At 49.5% G+C, this 18,898-nt stretch overlaps 1 protein-coding gene across 1 annotated transcript in view; it reads right to left on the reverse strand.

Moving 5' to 3' along the window:
* Positions 1–1,576: 1,576 nt before the first annotated feature.
* LOC143365342 (uncharacterized) overlaps positions 1,577–18,898 on the reverse strand; it is a 200,781-nt gene continuing 183,459 nt past the window's right edge. Inside the window, exon 2 of the mRNA XM_076805435.1 lies at positions 1,577–1,769. The gene's annotated coding sequence lies outside the window, so the exon portion shown is untranslated. The remainder of the gene's footprint in view (positions 1,770–18,898) is intronic.

Below are 18,898 nucleotides of genomic sequence, written 5' to 3' on the forward strand. Positions count from 1 at the left end.
ACTGTCCAACTGATTGTACTTGTGGGTTTGTGTTGCGGATTTGATTAAAATTGGACGGTCTAACGTTATTGTAACTGTTTGTGTGAATATTAGAGCTATTCTTGAAACAACTACTCGTATTGTGGTTTGTACGACCACAAATTCTGCATTCGTGAGAATTTTCTTTATATGTTAACCGTAAGGCTTTCTCTTCGGCAATGACGGCAGTAAAAGTATTGTTCATATTTTTGAATTCTCTGTACCTTAGCATCTGGGAAATCGCGGGGTGAGTATGGAGAATAAATCGATTCAAAGTAATATCGTTAATCATAAGTAACCGTCCGCTTAATGTTTCTTGATTACGCTCTGTACCATGGATCGTACCTAATATTTTGGAATTTAAATCTTCTAGTCTCTGATAAAACTGTGATACATTTTCGTAAGGTTCTTGTTTCGTGCTATGTAGATCTTCTAATAACTGATCAAGCGATTTCTGGTCTTGGTATAACGTTATCAATAATTCAGAAATTTCATCCCAAGTGGTTAAATTACAGTGAACATCTATTTGTTCGCGTGCTTTTCCAGTAATTTTACTTTTTACGTATAACAACAATGGATGAACTTGATTTGACTTGGCTAATTCAAAGACGGCATCAACTTGTTTTATGAAACTACGCAACTTTGCGTCAAATGTATCTGTTATTAATTTGATTAAAAAACTTAACGAATATTCTGGAGAGAGAGTGTCTGCTTGGTGTGCATTTGCCATAATTATAAAGGAATATTTAAGATTTTTAGGAAAAAGGAAAGAGGAAAAAGAAAAAAAATATATATATAGGAAGACCTAATCAAGTTATGAGAGTAATCCTTACAACACTCACCGTAGATGTCTTCTTAAATGTGTTTTCTCTTCTTAGCGATTTGCGTATTCGTTGATCCTATTCACAACTAATGTTGTCGTTCAAGCTTCGTGCTGGATGTTTCTTCAACCACGAGTTCGACGAGATCGATGAACGTCAGATCATCCCACTTCTGACACCAAAATGTTGGATTCCGGGTTTGGAAATCGAGTACAACAGTTTATAATAAAATCGAGAAGAGTTTTATTTAAGTGTATACACGGTGGCGAGTTTAAGGTACAACGATGTAACCTTCTGCACTGAAATATGCAAGAAGAAGCTCTAACTCTGTTTCGACGGGCTGCTATATATATGTGTAGGGATCTTTGGTGCATAGGGATCAAAGACGAAAATCAAAGCAACAACATTTAATGATACAGAATATATATGGTTATGAAAAACAAAAATTAAACAACATGAACTCGCTCGATCGCTTTCTCACTTCAAAACTCGCTCTCTCTCTAAACATATAGACATGCACTCAGATCTACAATTCGTAGGACCCACGAGTCAAGGATCCCACACTCGGCCATCCTGCACGATATCTGTCCCCAGATATGTTTATTATTCTTCGGCTGATGAGATGTCGCTAGCCTCATCAATCCAGGGCTTCATATATTCTGCCGAAGTTGACGTCTGCTGCGGACCCTCGTGCTCGCCTACTTTATGTACAACGAAACGATCGTTCCTTATGTGGTATCACGTATAATTAATTATTTATTTAATGAATAGAAAAGAAATAGACTTAAGTGTACAATAGATGCGCGCTTAGTTACTAACTGTTAATCTAAACTACACGATGACAACTGTACAACTTCAACCCTCAACTTCCCACAACTTACTCTACAACTTTCGGACAGCGACCACGACTCTCAGACAACGACTACGACTCTCAGACAACGACTACGACTGACTCATCCCTCATCTAGCAAGACTCGGTTCATCCCCACGCTCGCCCCTGCCGGAGTTTTCACCATGCCCAAATATGGGCATGAACATCGTCAATGGGCCGAAGGCGCATCGTCACTCACAATCCAACGCTGGTCAATGTCGCTTTCCCTTTTTATGGCCTTTTTCCGGCCTTCGCTGCATGCCTGTCCTGAAGTGTCCCTAAAGTCTACACCTAAGGGTAGTAGACAATTCGTTCATTAACATACACTCCGGTAACGGATTTCGGCTTATCGCATCTACGTGTCTTAAACTATTTCCCGCACGATGTTCTATTTTATAATTAAATTCCTCTAATAAAAGAGCCCACCTCGCAACTCGAACACATAAATCTCTCTTACGCATCGTTAATGTAAACGCTTGACAATCTGTGATTATCTTAAATGGTATACCCAACAAGTATATTCTAAATTTTCATAGGGCTTTAACTACTGCCAAAACTTCCAGCTCGTAACTAATATATTTCGATTCTGCTGGTGTCGTTTTTCCACTTGCAAAGTATACCGGATAAAACTTATTATCAATATTATTACGATGCAAAAGAATTGCACCATAATCATGCATCGAAGCATCCGTATGTAGTTCAGTCTCCGCTTCTAATCTATATAATTTTAAAACTGGACTATTGCTCAATATAGTTTTTAACTTCGCAAATGCAAATTTTTCTTCCTCCCCAAAGTGAAAATTGACGTTCGATTTCAATAAGTTTGTTAACGGTCGTGCGATCACAGAATAGTTTGCGATAAACTTTCGAAAGTAACCAGCCAAACCTAAAAAACTTTGATTTTGCTTGAAATTTTGTGGTTGTGGAAATTTCATAACCGCCTCTGTTTTCCTTTCTGATGGACGAACACTTCCGTCTGTAATTATGTGCCCTAAAAACTCTACTTTAGTCTGCAAGAAGCTGCATTTCTTCCAATTGATCTTTAGACCAAATCCCTCCGCAACACGCAATACCATCTTTAGATTTTCTATACCAGTTTCAAAATCCGTTGAGGGAACAATTAGGTCGTCCATATAAATCAAAACCTTTTTCTCGTTAATCAAATCTTTAAAAACAGCATTTATAAATTTCTGGAATACTGCGGGTGAATTACATAAACCAAATGGAACATAAGAAAATTCATACTGGCCACCCGGTACTATAAAAGCAGTATACTTCCTACTAACTTTATCTATAGGCACGTGAAAGAATCCATTCTTCAAATCTAACGTAGTAAAAATTCGTGAACCTTGCAAAGCGTCCAATTGGTCATCGATCAACGGTAACGGGTATCGATCTTTAATTATTTTCGTACAAAGCCTGGTTGTACCATCTTTCTTTTTAACGAGTACCACTGGGCTAGCGTAATCAGAAAGAGAAGGCTGCACGATATCGTCGGAAAGCCACTGCTTTATATGTTTATCTACTTCTCCTTTCTCAAAAGGGGACAAACGTCTAGCCTTCTGATAAACTGGTTCGTCATCTTTAAGTATTATGGACATTTTCACATCCGTTTCCCGTGTTTTAAGTGGTTTATAATCTCTAATCAGATCGTTAATGATGCTTCTATGCTTGGTATTCGAAATTTCTGATAAATCAATCTTGTTTGCTTCGTCTATACAATCAATTTTGTAAATTTCGGGTATATTACCTTGAGACTGGTGTTCTTTTTCAACGCTACGGATAGAAATTACACCCCCCTTGATATTTATCTCCACAGTGTTCAAAAAATCTGTGCGAATTATTAAATCATGCTGCATTAATGTATCAGATATTACCCAGATATTGATTGGATATTCACTACCATCGATCTCTATTCGTGCGTTGAACTGTCCTATTGTCTTATTAGCTTGAGATCCAATTCCGCAAATTTAATTTCTCGTCGTACTAATGCTGGCGACCCTATTCTCACGTACTGTTCTGCACGCATTACCGACAAATCGCTACCGGTATCAACTAATGCCGCTAAACTCTCTCCATTCATCCTTACATTCTTGTAGTATTTTTCGCGCGTATACTCTGAAATATTACAAATGGCATTCACATCATCTTTCTTCGGACAATTTGCTGCCACGTGGCCAAACATCTGACATTTAAAATACTTCGCGCCGCGATTTTTTAAAGGACGGTTCGTGCTGTAATGATTTTCCATACCGCAATTAAAGCAACGATTGACATTTCTGGGTACTTCCCTTCTCTCGACTCTCGGTGACGTAAACCTCTCGTTCTCCCTCGGTGGTCGCAACGGTGTCTCTTCCACTCGCATCGGTCCATACGCTCTGTCATCGAATCTGGGTTGACGGTACATTCTTTCTTCTTCCCTCGGTGGTTGAAGCGTCTTCTCCTCCGTCCTCCATGGTCGGAATGTCTTCTCCTCTGCTCTCCGTGGTTGAAACGAATTTTCCTTGGCCCTCGCATATGATGCATACGTCGTCGGCAAGAACTTCCCATACAACGACACCCCCTCGAACGCCTCCAACAATGATGTCTTCGTCTCCAGTTTTTGAGCGCGGGCAATGTTTCTTAATGTGAAATCTGGGATTCCCTCGATAACGTAGTCCACAATGTCTCTGTCACTCATGTTAAGACGAATTGCCATAATCACTTTCTCATGCATATATTGGCTAAATGCTTCCTCTCGTCTCCAAATACGCCGTTCAAACTCCTGCCGCAAACGGATCCTGTTTGGTTCGCGGTAAAACATTTCTCGTAACCCTTTCAATAGATCTTCGACTTGCATCGCGATGCATTCATGTTTCGAGTGAAACCACTCGCACGCTTTTCCTCTTAAACGTGACGAAATAACCAGCCTCATTATTTCATCCGTCACCCGATATGTTGCCTTCAGTAATCGCACCTGTTTTTCCCACATTTCATATGTTTCCACGTTGCCATCGAAATAATTTAACATCTCCGCCACCATTGATGCAGTCACACGCGGTGTTATCTCGTCTTGTATTGTCGGACGAAATATATTAGCTGCCGGCCCATCGCCGCCGATTCTTAGTTGTTGCATATTTTTCAGAAATTCGATCTCTCTGCGTGCCAGGTTAAGTTCGTCTTCCTTCAATCTCTTCTCTCTCCGACAAAGTTCAATTTCCCGTTGCATGTCAGCCCACTCTATCTCACTCACACGATGGGTACCTGCCTCTCCTAACTGCCGATCTTCCTCGCGGCCTGACGATTCGGTTTCACTGTCCTTCGCCCAGTTACCCGATGGATCAGCTTCCATTAGTCGGTGTATTAATTCGGCTTTTACACCCGTTGTACCCAATTCCATAGCCCGCAGCTTTTCTTTCAACTCTGATACGGAAAAGTCACTGGCAGATCTCATCGGTACACTCATTGCGCAAACAAAAATAACCCACAATAAATCGCACTAATTAATAATACCAGTCACAAACTCTTATCGTCACAATTACGACTGTCACTCTTGCTTTCAATCCCTATTGAGCACTTTGATCCCTAATAATTGTCACTTTTCACACGAACGAATATCCCAACTCACGGATTTTCGTAGACACGGACGAGTCTCTTAATTTACGACGGTCTCAGTTTGCTATTGAGGACTTTGGGACAAAACTCTAATAAACATGCTTTGACTAGGTCTGGAAAATGTCCACTCAAAAATAGCTTCGTCGAACGAGAGTCGTAAATTGCGTTGGCCGTTTGCACGAAAGAAAGACTCTGTTGTGTGCGTGCGACCGGACGCTACAAAAGCAACAACATTTAATGATACAGAATATATATGGTTATGAAAAACAAAAATTAAACAACATGAACTCGCTCGATCGCTTTCTCACTCCAAAACTCGCTCTCTCTCTAAACTCGCTTCTCGACCTCTCGCACGACTCTTCACGCCTTCATTCATACCAATAACATAGACATGCACTCCGATCTGCAATTCGTAGGACCCACGAGTCAAGGATCCCACATATGTAGCTTTCGAGAGGAAAATGTGGAAGGGAGTAGAAAAGGCTTGTTGTGGAAAGGATGACGTGGAAGAGACAAAGTCTAAGGGTCTGTTTGGTTCTGATGATTCAAGGGTTTTGGCTGACGTGTCTATGGCATGATTATCATGATGCGTTGGTGTTTAACTAGAGCCTAGGGTTATCGGGTATACAACAATGTATTTTAAGGAAATACATATAGAATTTAAGGCGGTGGCCTCGGCGCGCATCCCCTCCCTAGTACCGCACACCGCACACGAGATTTGCAAGGGTACGGGAGTCCCGCTCTTATTTCTTAATAATGCAAAGATAATACTGTTTTGTAGTCAAAAGCGTTAGATAAAGGTTCAATCTAGGCGGCAAAGGTCCTCAGAAGTCCTACTTTTGCGTTTTTTGCCGTAATTTGCAATATCAACAGCATGCTGATTTCGTGTGTTGTCGAGTGACATTATCATAAATATCGAGAGATTTAGAGCTCGTATAGAGTTCGTAGGACCTTTCCCGCCTAGCGGGAACATATAGGATCTCAATGCAACGCCAATCACGTTGTATGCTTACGTATTAATCAAATAATTGCGGGATCCCACAAACATTGCATCATTGAGGGAACATTGGATATTTCATCAAAATATAGTTCCGGCATTTTTCGCTACGAGCGCTGTACTCTGTTCCCGATCTCTCTCATCGTCAGCAGTTACTGTATCGGTAAAACAGAGGCCATAGGATCATACGCGGCACGACAGCGTGGATGGCGCTCTCGTAGCTTCGTTCGAATAGCCGTGCCGCGGCACACTCACACACCGCCTGGTCGGCGTGTACGTGTGCCCACGGCGATCGCAAGGGTCTTTTTTTTTTTTTTTTTATCGTGAGGAAATGTTTTATACATACCCCGACTCCCTGCGGGAAGCCGGGGTTATGTGGGATTCTCCCCGGGGGGCGAGCCCCCGGAGACTACCCACTAAAACCTCACGCCCACCTAAGCTACACGGGAGGTGCCTGGATCACGCGAGTACTCAACAGGACACCTCCCAGCAATCATCATACCCCGGGGGAGGGGTTAACCTCCCCCACTGCCTACGCTATAAGACCCCGGGCGGAGGGACCCGCCCGGTGTCCCCAACCCTGGAGCCTTCGGATTGGGCTTCCCGAGCCCCAGCTCGGTCCACCCACAGCTCCCGGAGTCTTCGTGTCCCGCTCGGGGCCGGTATCCCGAAGGAACCAGCCCCGGCCGAGGCAAGAAGACGCCGCCACCGGAAGGAAGGGCCGTCGGAGGCGTGATCCGGCACGCCCCGACCCTTCCTCACCCAATACCCCCCACGGATCCCCCTCCCCAATCGGGGGGGGGGGGGACGGACCGACACCCCCCTACACCGGGAAACTAACCCGGGGGGTGTCGGCCTATCACGGGGGGAGCTATGCTCCCCCCCGGGGGCCCGGGTCAGCTCACACCCCGGGCCCCCGAGTTCACCGCCCCCAGTTGTGGGGGCATAACAGGGCGCGGGGAGACTCCCCGCGCCAGACCCCCTCCACCCCCCACCACCGGGGGCACACGTTGGCGCGGGGGAGAACCCCGCGCCCTCCCACCCCTCTCCGCCCCCTCCTGCGGGGCACACGTCGGCGCGGGGGTCGTCCCCGCGCCCACACCCTCCTCGCGGAGCCCGGGTCCCGTTCCCGGGCCCGCTCGGCGGCCTCCTTCTGGGTCATTACTACCTCACAGAAGGAGGCCACCGCATTCCACGACCCCACGCTGTCGACCATGTGGTCGACCACGGTCGGCAGCGCGAGGTCCCACCCGCCCACTGCGGCTCGCAGGACACGGCGCGGCCCGGCCCAAGCAGGGCACTCCTCCAGGGTGTGCCGCGCCGTGTCGACATCTTCGCCGCAGTGGTGGCACTGCGCCGTCGGCTCCCGCCCCATTCTGTGCAGGTACTCTCCAAAACAGCCATGGCCGGAGAGCACCTGCGTGAGGCGGAAGGTCAACCTTCCCCGCCTCCCGCACCATATATAAAATATCGGCAGAAGGGCCCGGACAATCGGACGTGTGGAGGGCGTTAGCAGCGCCCTCCACTCCGAAAAAGCTTCCGTCCGGGCCTGGCGATTCTGGCCCTCGAGCTCCGACTCCTCCTCGCGCGTGAGTTCCACCCCCGGCGGGCGGCGGAAGGAGCGGGCGATGTGGTATAGCTTCGCCCGCTCCGCCGCCACCACAGTGAAGGGTGGAATCACGGCGAGGAGTCCCGCCGCCTCGGTGGAGATGGTGCGGTACCCCCGTATGATCCGCAAGGCCAGCCGCCGCCGCACTCTTTCAAAGAGCTTGCGGCTGGGCGTGCTGGCCTCGAGCGAGCGGTGCCATACGGGGGCCCCATACAGGGCTATAGACCGCACCACCTCCACATAGAGGCGGCGTACTTTCAAATCCGGCCCCCCGACATTCGGCAGCAGACGCGCCAATGCGGCTGCCGTCTTCTCTAGTCGGGGAGCTCGAAGCTCGAAGTGTCCATCGAATCGCCAGCGGCCGTCTATGATCAGGCCCAGGTACCTCATCCTGGGCCCGATCGCGACGGAGGTTTCAGCGACGCGAATCCGGAGATCTTGACCGCGGGGTAGCCGCCACACCCGAGGCGAATACAACCAAATCGCCTCGGTTTTTGTGGCGGCCACGGTCAACCCCATTCTCCGGATTCGCCCGACCATGCAGTCCAGGGCGGCCTCACAGAGGTGCCTGGTCCTCCTCCAGTCCTCCCCCTCGGCATAAACCAGGGTATCATCTGGATAGCAGATGACACCCGTATCCGGGGGGAGGACAACCCGCAGCACCGCGTCGTACGCCAAGTTCCACAGGAGCGGTCCGAGGACCGACCCCTGTGGAACGCCGCGGTGCGTCTCCCTCTTGTAAACGGTGTTATACCGGCCGGTGTAAACCACCTCTCTGTCGCGGAGGTAATCGCCGACCACCTCCCGGAGATAAGGGGGCACCTGGAAATGGTCCAGCGCCCCCATTATCTCCGACCAGGGCAGGGTGTTGAACGCATTGGAAATGTCCAATGACACTGCTATCAACACCCTGCCCCGAGCGACAGCCTGCTCCCGGAGGAGGCGCAGGCGCTCCAATGCGTCTACAGTGGAGCGCCCCCTCCGGAACCCAAACTGGCTGTCGCTCAGGTCGGGACCACCCCGCGACAGATGCTCAACGAGGCGGGCAGCAATAATTCTCTCGAACAGCTTGCCCGCCTCGTCGAGCAGACACACCGGCCGGTAGGCAGAGGGAGACTCTGCGGGTTTCCCCTCCTTTTGGAGGAGAACCAGGCACGCTTCTTTCCACACAGTGGGGAAGACTCCCCGGCGCAGGCTCGCGTCCATGACGCTCCTGAACGCCGGGGCGAGGACCTCCATAGCTAAGGCCATTATACCACCGGGAACCCCATCGGGGCCAGGGGCCTTCTTGCCCCTGGCCCGGAGTTCCCGGACGGCCCGGTACAGCTCCCACTCGGTGACCCGGAATTCGTCCGACCATTCAATGGCCGGACCCGGGGCGCGTCCCCCCCCCTCACTCAGGGGGAAGAGGGTATCCACTACGCGCCCCAGAAGTTCCGGGTCTAACCGCTCCGTGATCGGGGACGCCCAGGGGCGGAGCTTCCCAAGCACCGCCTTATACGGGCGTCCCCACGGATCCTCACGGAGGGTGAGCAGGAGCTCATCCCAAGCCTTGGCCTTAGCAGCGGCAATCGCACGCTTGAGGGCCACGGCCGCCGATCTGTACTCCCTGTACAGCTCGGCGACCCTCGGCTCCGCGTCGCCGCCCAGAAAATGGCGGCGACGGGCGCGGGCATACTGGCGGCGGGCTCGGCCGGCCGAACTGCGGAGTTCGGCCAGCTCCCCCGACCACCAGTAAACTGACTTTCTCGGGGGCTGAGCTCGGACCCGGGGCATCGCCACGTCACAGATCATCTGCAACGTGCCCCGGATCCAAGCCGCCCCCTCGTTTGCCTCGCGCTCCCTGGCCGAAGGCCAGGCGGAGCCGATAATCACGGCCCTCAGGAGGTCCCCGTCCAGTCGTTTCAGCGCCCATCTGGGCGCTGACGGGGTGCCACGTCGGAGGGGCGTGTCCAATGGCGAGTCCGAGACCACAGCCACGTCCATCAGGACGTAGCTGTGGTCCGACAGGGTCTCTCCACTCCAGACCCGCCAATTGGACACACGGCGTGAGGCGGCGGCCGTCGCGAACGACACGTCCACAATCGACCAGCCGTTCCACCTCACGCACGTAGGCACGGAGCCCCGGTTTAACAATCGGAGCTCCATCCCCTCCGCCCAGTCTTCCAGGACTCCGCCTCGGGCGTTGGTCCCGGGGTTACCCCAGGTGGACGACCTCGCGTTGAGGTCCCCCAGGACCAACACTGGACCGGCTGTATACGGGGCTATCATAAGCCCCAGCCGGTCCAGGAACATCCCTAATTCCGCGGAGTCATAACTGGGTGAGCTGTAGCACCCCACGACCAGAAATCTTCCCCACTTTACCATAACCATCCCCCTGCCCCGTTCGACCACGGAGCAGGGGGGCACAGTCGCCGAGTGGCGACGCCACCATATCGCCACGGAGCCGTCATCGTCCCCGGACCAGTGTGGGCGGTCCGGGACTCTGTACGGCTCCGTGGCGACGGCCAGGCCAACCCCCCACTCCTCCAGGCATTGGACCATTAGGTCCTGCGCCTGGCGGCAGTGGTTGAGGTTGGCCTGGAGTACCGCGAGAGGGGACCAGCGCGGAATATGGGCCATTAATTGGCATTCGCGCTGGTCCCCTCCTTAGCCGCCGATGCGGGCGGCGGGGGGTCATTTCCGCCTCCACCTCCATCGACTCCCCCTCCCTAGGGGTTGGGGGAGTGGCCAACTTTACCGCCGGTATTTGCGGGGTTTGGGGGGGCGCCACACCGCCAGCCCCCTTTACCTTTTTCTTGGCCTTTGGAGGCGGGGAGCACGCCTTGCTCCCCGCCTTGTGGCCCGCCGGTCTCCCCAAGGCCGCGCACACAACGCAGTGGGGTGGCGCCTTGCACTCCACCGCCCGGTGGGTGGCGTCACCGCAGCGGTAGCAGTGACCGCTGCGGTCGACCTCCGCAGTGCACCGCTGCCGAACATGCCCCAGGGCAAGGCAGCGGAAGCACTGCAGCGGCCGAGCCGCCAGCACAACCACCTGGGCGGTGGACCACCCCACGCGTACTTTCCCGGCCTTTTCGATGGCCAGGGCCGCCATGGCCGGGCACTGCACCCATACGGTGCCGAGCCCGTTGGGCGGAGCCTTCAGCTCCCCCACCCGGACGGACTCGGCGGTGCAGCCCCCGGCTTTCGAGACCGCCTCCACTACCCCCTGGGGGGTCACGGAAACCTCCAGGCCCGTGAGGCGGAATTCCGCCTTCTTCACGGGCCTGGACACCTTGACGTCCATCCCCCCCAGGACGGCGGCCATCTTGGCGGCCAAGGCATCGGCCTTGGGGCCCCCATCGGCACCGGGGACCTCAATAATGAGGCCCCCGGTTACCGCCCTCTTCCAATGGAGGGCCCCGATGCCAAGGGCGTCTAAGTCGACGCCCTGGCGGGCCCTCCTAATGGCCTCCTCATACGAGGCCCCGCTCCCATCCGGGACAGTCACGGTGACTGCCGCGGAGCGTGGCGGGGCCCTGACCTTGGCCGCTGATTTCCCGCCCTTCGGGGCGGGGACAGCGGCCCTCTTTTTCGGGGCGCCAGCCGCGACGGCTGCCGCCACCTGAGCCGCGGCCTTAGCAGCGGCCTTGGCCGCGGAGATTGCCCGCCTCCCGACCACCTCCACCCAGGTTCCCGGCTTAGCCTTCGCCGGCATCTCTTCGCGGAGGGATCTGAGGCCCTCCTCCATGAGAGCCCGCATCTGGGCCACCAGGTCCAGCTGCGCCGCCGGGGTCGCGGTGACCTCGCCTACCTCAGGGGTGGAGACCAGCGGCAGGGGGGGAGCATCCCGCAACCGCTTCGTCGCCATCAGCTCTCCCCTGATGGCTCGAAGCGTGTCGCGGGTCTCCAGTAGCTCCCTCCTGAGCGCCGCGTTTTCCAGCCGCAGTGCGGCGTCCCCAGCGTCAACTTGGGAGACAGGGGCGCGGGAGTCGGCAGGGGGTCCAACCTGGACGCCCCTGCGCTCCAACTCCCTCACTGCCGCCTTTATGTCCGCGGAGGCCTCGCGGATCCCCTTAAGGTGGGTACCCTTGAGGTTCCGGCTGGCCTCCTCGAGCTCCCGGGTAACGTCCGACTGTTCCGCGATAAATGCGGACAGCTCCCCGGGAAGCATACTCCTGATATCCGGGCGGACAGCGTCCTCCAGCCGCTCCCGTTTGCCGACCGATGGAGTCGGCGACGTCCTGCCCGGAGTTGGCGGCAGTGAGCGTTTGACGCCCGCAACGCTGGGGATGGGGGGGGGGGGGGCGACTGGGCCGAGACGTTGGACAATCTGTCCACCGACTCGCCGCGCCGACCACGCCCCCTCGTTCCCCTCTCCGGCCGGAGAAAGGGCCGGTCCCCAACAGCTGGGGTCTGGCGCCTCTCCTCCTGGGACAGGTCCAAGACCGCCCCAACTCCCTCCACTACCACTTTCGGGTGTGGTAACCCCTCCTTGCCCTCTTTAGTTTTGTTTTGTTTATTTATATCCATTTTTCGTCCCACGAATACGGCGGGAAATAAGGTCCACCCGGGCAGAGCCCCCACTACCCGGGTAAGGCTATGTACACACTGGAGGCGCCAGGTATCCAGTGGATGGTGCGCTCGCGACTGGTGTACCCCACCAGCCACGCCCTGTTGCCAGGGCGTACCCTCTCACCGCGCACCGAAGCTTAGGGTTGGGGATTTTTTATAGAGGTTATCATCCTCGCGGCCCGGCCGGTTAAGGCAAGACCACCGTTCCGGTAAAACATGACCACCGGTTTACGGCCAGGGCCCTGCGGCGACCTCCCCGGTCGTTATCGCAGGACCCATTCCGCGGTTTTTCATCCCTCGGTGTGAACCTTACCGGCAAGGGAGGCCCTGCCAGGATCCGAAGATCCCGCCGGCATCGCCTCACACATCATTAGGACTACTTCCCGCGGAATACCCCTCGCTCCGTTAGCAACACACAACTATGTGTGTTCCCAGGGACCACCACGAGGAGGTGGAGCGTAGAGGATTTTAGGGATATGACCGCCACCACTGTGGCATACCTAGTAGTGGATCCGAGTCACCACTACTAAGCCCATATCCCCTCGGTCCCCGATCGCAAGGGTCTAGGATGCCACTAACCATTTCCCAATATTGCAGAGACGGGACTTTTTCATAGTGAAAAGCGCTTTAGCCAATTAGCATCTTGGAAGGTTGGATAATACAAGGATGTGAATTTTCAGTAATGGCACTAGATAAAAAGATCAACCTAACATGCTGAATCCCTCAAAAATCCCTAAATTTTATTGTTCGCGAAATGTAACAAATAGTTGGACAAACTATATTTATCAATTGATTTTTTCTAGTTTTTATCTCCAGATAAAGCAACCTGTTGCGAATTAGTATCTTGCGTCGATGGCCCGCTCCATAATATTGGCACTGGAGGGTGTCATAAATTAGCCCTCCCACGACACTGTCTCGCCGAAAACGAAAGAACTTTCCTGTAACCTCAGTGCAAAACACAGTCATTCTCTAAAGTCTGAAACATCGCAGCTTCGCACGAATGTACGATTGCCTAGTAAATATGATCCAAATTATATCATGTTTGGTGTCAATTTTATCAGGAAAATTACACGAATGTGTTGAGAGAAGTTTCATGAATATATTATGAAAAACAAAAGAATTGGGACATTGCATTAGTATTGTCTCACCGATATACCTGACCCCGCATAATGTTACACTCTTCGGCGGTCTAGCTTCTGGCCCCTTTGAAAGGTAGACACTTGGGGGCGTCATAAATTACCCCTTCTCCGATAGTGTCCTGCCGAAGACGAAAGAGCTGGCATGCAGCCTCGGTGCGAAACACAGTCATTCTCTGAAATCTGAAACATCGTCGCTTCGAACAAATGTACGAATGCGTAGTAAATATGATACAAATTATACCATGTTTGGTGTCATTTTTATCAGAAACATTCCACAAATGTGTTGAGAGAGGTTTCATGAAAAAATAATGGAAAACAAAAGAATTATGACATTCCATCGGGATTGTCTTACCGATATACCTGACCTTGCACAATGTTACACCCTTCGGCTGTCTAGCTTCTGGGTCTTTCGACAGGTACACGCTTGAGGGTGTCAGAAACTAGCCCTCCCAATATAACCCCAGATAAAAGAGCTAAGGGGCACAGAATGCCTGTGGGATTAGGACAAGTTTCACCGATACGTAATGTTACGATAAAAATTACAATCTCATTAAAGACAGTCCAAATGATGCTTCATGTTTTTAATCTATTTATTAATACATGCTTTTATTTTTTTATACTTTTATGTTTTTAATCAGAACAATATTGTTAATACGAATGACTTCTAGAGCTTATCTAGAGCATTTGGACCGTCTTTAATGAGATTGTAATTTTAACTTTCAAATTTTAATACAAATTTTTTTATCTTTCATTCGTTATTCGAAATTTTTATTTAGATAAATATTTTGCCCAACTCTGCGTATTGATAATATCATTAAAATATACTTACGAAGTTACATACGCCTAGAAGGTATGACAAGACGGTAAATTATGACGATTTTTTGAGGAGTGCGGTAACTTCGTGAGGATATTTTAATGATATTATCGATACGTATGCAATTTCATTCGAAACAAATTCGTCGGAATTCCAGAAATATTTAATTTAATTCAATTTAATTTAATACAAAATTTAATGCAAATAAAGATTATGCACATCTTTGCTAAATATACCTACTGCAATTATAAAAAAAACCAAGTATATTAAAAGTTACGTTATAAGTTATGAATGAAGTACCGTTATTACCATTATGTATTTCATAAAAACGCAGAAACTCTCGGACCCCGCATACCGTCAGGCCGGCCAGACAATGCATACAGAAATCCATATAAAATGCAGAACATTGCAAGCGTAGTCTGCCTGGCCGTTCGGTGTGCCGGTCGTTGGGTGTAACATGGGTCAGGTACATCGGTGAGACAATACTAATGCAATGTCATCATTTTTTTTGTTTTTCCTTATTTTTTCATGAAACCTCTCTCAACACATTCGTGGAATGTTTCTGATAAAAATGACACCAAACATGGTATAATGTGCATCATATTTACTAGGCAATCGTACATTTGTTCGAAGCAACGATGTTTCAGATTTCACAGAATGACTGTGTTTTGCACCGAGGCTGTATGCCAGCTCTTTCGTCTTCGGCAGGACACTATCGGAGAAGGGCCAATTTATGACGCACCCAAGTGTCTACCCTCCGAAGGGGCTAGAAGCTAGACCGCCGAAGAGTGTAACATTATGCGGGGTCAGGTATATCGGTGAGACAATACTAATGCAATGTCCCAATTCTTTTGTTTTTCATAATATATTCATGAAACTTCTCTCAACACATTCGTGTAATTTTCCTGATAAAATTGACACCAAACATGATATAATTTGGATCATATTTACTAGGCAATCGTACATTCGTGCGAAGCAGCGATGTTTCAGACTTTAGAGAATGACTGTGTTTTGCACTGAGGTTACAGGAAAGTTCTTTCGTCTTCGGCGAGACAGTGTCGTGGGTGGGCTAATTTATGACAACCTCCAGTGTCAATTTTATGGAGCGGGCCATCGACGCAAGATACTAATTCGCAACAGGTTGCTTTCAAACCATTAGATATTGAAATCGAATTTTTACAGACAATATTTAGAATATATTCATTTTTATCTGGAGATAAAATCTAGAAAAAATCAATTGATAAATACAGTTTGTCCAACTATTTGTTACATTTCGCGAACAATAATTTTTAGGGATTTTTGAGGGATTCAGCATGTCAGGTTGATTTTTTTATCTAGTGCCATTACTGAAAATTCATATCCTTGTATTATCCAACCTTCCAAGATGCTAATTAGCTAAAGCGCTTTTCACTATGGAAAAGTCCCGTCTCTGCATCATTGGGAAATGGTTAGTGGCATCCTATACTCTGCCCCACGAGAGAATGGTACCGCGAGAGAACCGATTTTCGTCCGTCGCTGCGCATGTTCGCCCTGATTGGTCCCTTCCCAATGCACAGCGCATGCGCGTAGTGACGCCACGCGCTGCAGTGCTGCACGTGGCCTCATTCGTAGCCATACCGGGTGTTCATACGGTATTCATAGTGGATGCAAATGGTCACGATTTCCTATACCCTATACTTCCATGCTAATTCGTTTCAATACGGTACGCCGCGTATATGAAACTCGCAGTGGGAAGTGGGAGTTGAGAGGTTCGCAGCGCCTTCCGCGGCCAGTCAAGCTGCGCGAAACGGTACCATTCTCTCGTGGGGCAGAGTGTAGACCCTTGCGATCGCCGTGGGCACACGTACACGCCGACCAGGCGGTGTGTGAGTGTGCCGCCATGTCAGTTCCCTTAGCCTCCCTGACAAACGACATGCTGCCGAATATTGCTAACCATTTCCCAATGATGCAAAAGTAGGACTGCTGAGGATCTTTCCCGCCTAGATTGAACTTTTATCTAGCTCTTTTCACTATGGAAAAGTCCCGTCTCTGCATTATTGAGAAATATTTACAGGCATCCCGGACCCTTGCGATGGCCGTCGGCAGACGTACACGCCGACCAGGCGGTGTGTGTGTGTGCCCCGGCACGACTATTCGAACGAATGTACGTTCGTACATTCTCTCTTTCTCTGTTTTACCAATACAGTGTGTTGCACGATACTGAACTGTGGAAAACGTTCCCAGCTCCCCTACTGGACAGAAATGTTACTATTTAGCTTCTTCCAGCGGCCGTTCGTTCTTTCATAGCGTGACGATCAGTATTGTGTCGAGGCACTCGGGGCATGCCCTGGTCAGGTTCGGTTCCCCCCCCCCCTTAATAAACTGATCAGTTTGCCTCACCCTGTGGCCTCTTGGAGGGCGTACATTAGTATTATATTAAGATACTTGTGATTGGTTTTCCGAAAGTAACCGCCTACATTGCGAAAACCTTTAAAAGGTAGAGCAGAGAACGAACGAAGGTTGTCGTGGCGCCCACGAGGGTAACCTCTAGTCCTTTTCTTCTTTATGATATAAACATACTTACGAAATCCTATTTTAACCTTTTCGTCATCCTTACAATACTTTATCTTTATGTGTTATTTGAAGGTTCGAATAAAAAAAAAGCATCTTTATTGGACGAGTATCGAATAAATAATTTTATTAGATGCGAATTTATCCGACGAATAAAAATACTTTTTTATATTCGAAGCTTTAAATTGTAGGAAATCAATGGTAATAAGATTGTTTGGAATGACTGCGGGCGCGTTTGCATTCAGTATGAATGTGTGTATGTGTGTGCTCGCGCGTGGCGGCGAAGATTGTAACAGCTCGGTGACAAAAGTGCACCGAGAAGACTCGTGTGTTTTATCGTTGCCAGGTGAATTGTTTTAATTGCGTAAAGAAACGAATCGTGGTAGAGAGTTACCAGCGAACCGGCAACCCATAAACACGGTATCCGCACACGCGCCTGAATTTTATATTAAAAAAACGAATAAATATAGTTAGTAGGAGTTGGAGATAATCCTGACTATTGAATCCCCTCCTTCCCCTATAAAATTAAATTTTCATTTCTTATCGGTACTGTTATTCGAAGGCTACGACTAATTCTTTCGAATTTCGAATAATTTTCGTTAGCTCGAATAAGCGGCTTCGAGCCCTGTCGGTCCAGGCCCAGAAGCTCGTGCCACCTCGGTCGCCCAGCGGTGCAATAAACTGCAGCCGCGCGATCCGAGGCGAGAACAGGTATGTCGGTGTGAAACTACTACCAATCAAATTACAAAACTTCTTTATTTTTTATTATTCTCTGATTAAAATGACACTAAACACGATATACAGTAAATTATCGTTGTACGTCAGTGCCAATCTGACGTTTCCAAGCCAGTGGAACACCTCACACCACCGCGGTGAGTGGCCGAATCTCGAGAGCCATCGCAGCCACAACATTGTCGGCTATATCGATGTGAGACCAGAAGACCACTACTAATCCAATTACAAACCTTCTTTATTTTTCGTTATTTTTTATGAAACTTTTACCAACATATTCCTGGCATTTTTCTGATTAAAATGAAACCAAATATGATATAATTCCAATGATATTTGCGTGTATATTGAACGATGAAAGTTACTTCCCATTACAATTACATTAACGGAAAATTAGTGTATATGTGATCCGAATTATATCGCGTTTGATATCATTTTAATCAAAATATTGCCACAAATATATTGGTGAAAGTCTCATAAAAAAATAATTAATAATAAAGAAGTTAAATTTTTCATTTAAAGGCCTGCGCTCACACGGGCTTTGATCTGTGCCGGCGGCCGCGACTCTTCGCGGGTCTTTCCTTACCATACGCTGTCCTTCTCTGTGTTCGAAACTTTTATCGCTTGTTACTAGGCATGTGCGGGCCGCCCGATATTCGGGTTCGGGTCGGGTCGCAGAAAGTCGGGCGGGCTCGATTCGGGCGCGCGACACTTCATGACTCATCGGGCTACCCGAGAGTTTCGGGCGGCCCGAACGTTTCAGGCGGCTCGTGCATTTCGGGCTACCCGAGAGTTTCGGGCTACCCGAAAGTTTCGGGCTACCCGAGAGTTTCGGGCTGCCCGCTCGACTTCGTCGGGCGGGTTCGGGATGAATCGGACAAGTTCGAGCGAGCGAGTTATCACAATACCTGAGATTCAACTCTGCGTTCTTATGAAATACATAATCATAATAATTCGTAATTTTTAATATACTTGGCTTTTTTATAATTACCGTAGGTATAATTGGCAAACATATGCGTAATCTTTATTTGTATTAAATTTTGAAATAATGCACGTTACACGTGAAAAATTTAAGAGACAATATTTCTGGCATTCTGACGAATTTGTTCCTCCGAATAAACTTGCATATGCATCGATAATATCATTAAAATATCCTTACGAAGTTACATACACCTAGAAGGTATGAAAATAAGGTAAATTAT

The sequence above is a fragment of the Halictus rubicundus genome, chromosome 1 (assembly GCF_050948215.1).
Source record: "Halictus rubicundus isolate RS-2024b chromosome 1, iyHalRubi1_principal, whole genome shotgun sequence".
NCBI lineage: Eukaryota > Metazoa > Arthropoda > Insecta > Hymenoptera > Halictidae > Halictus > Halictus rubicundus.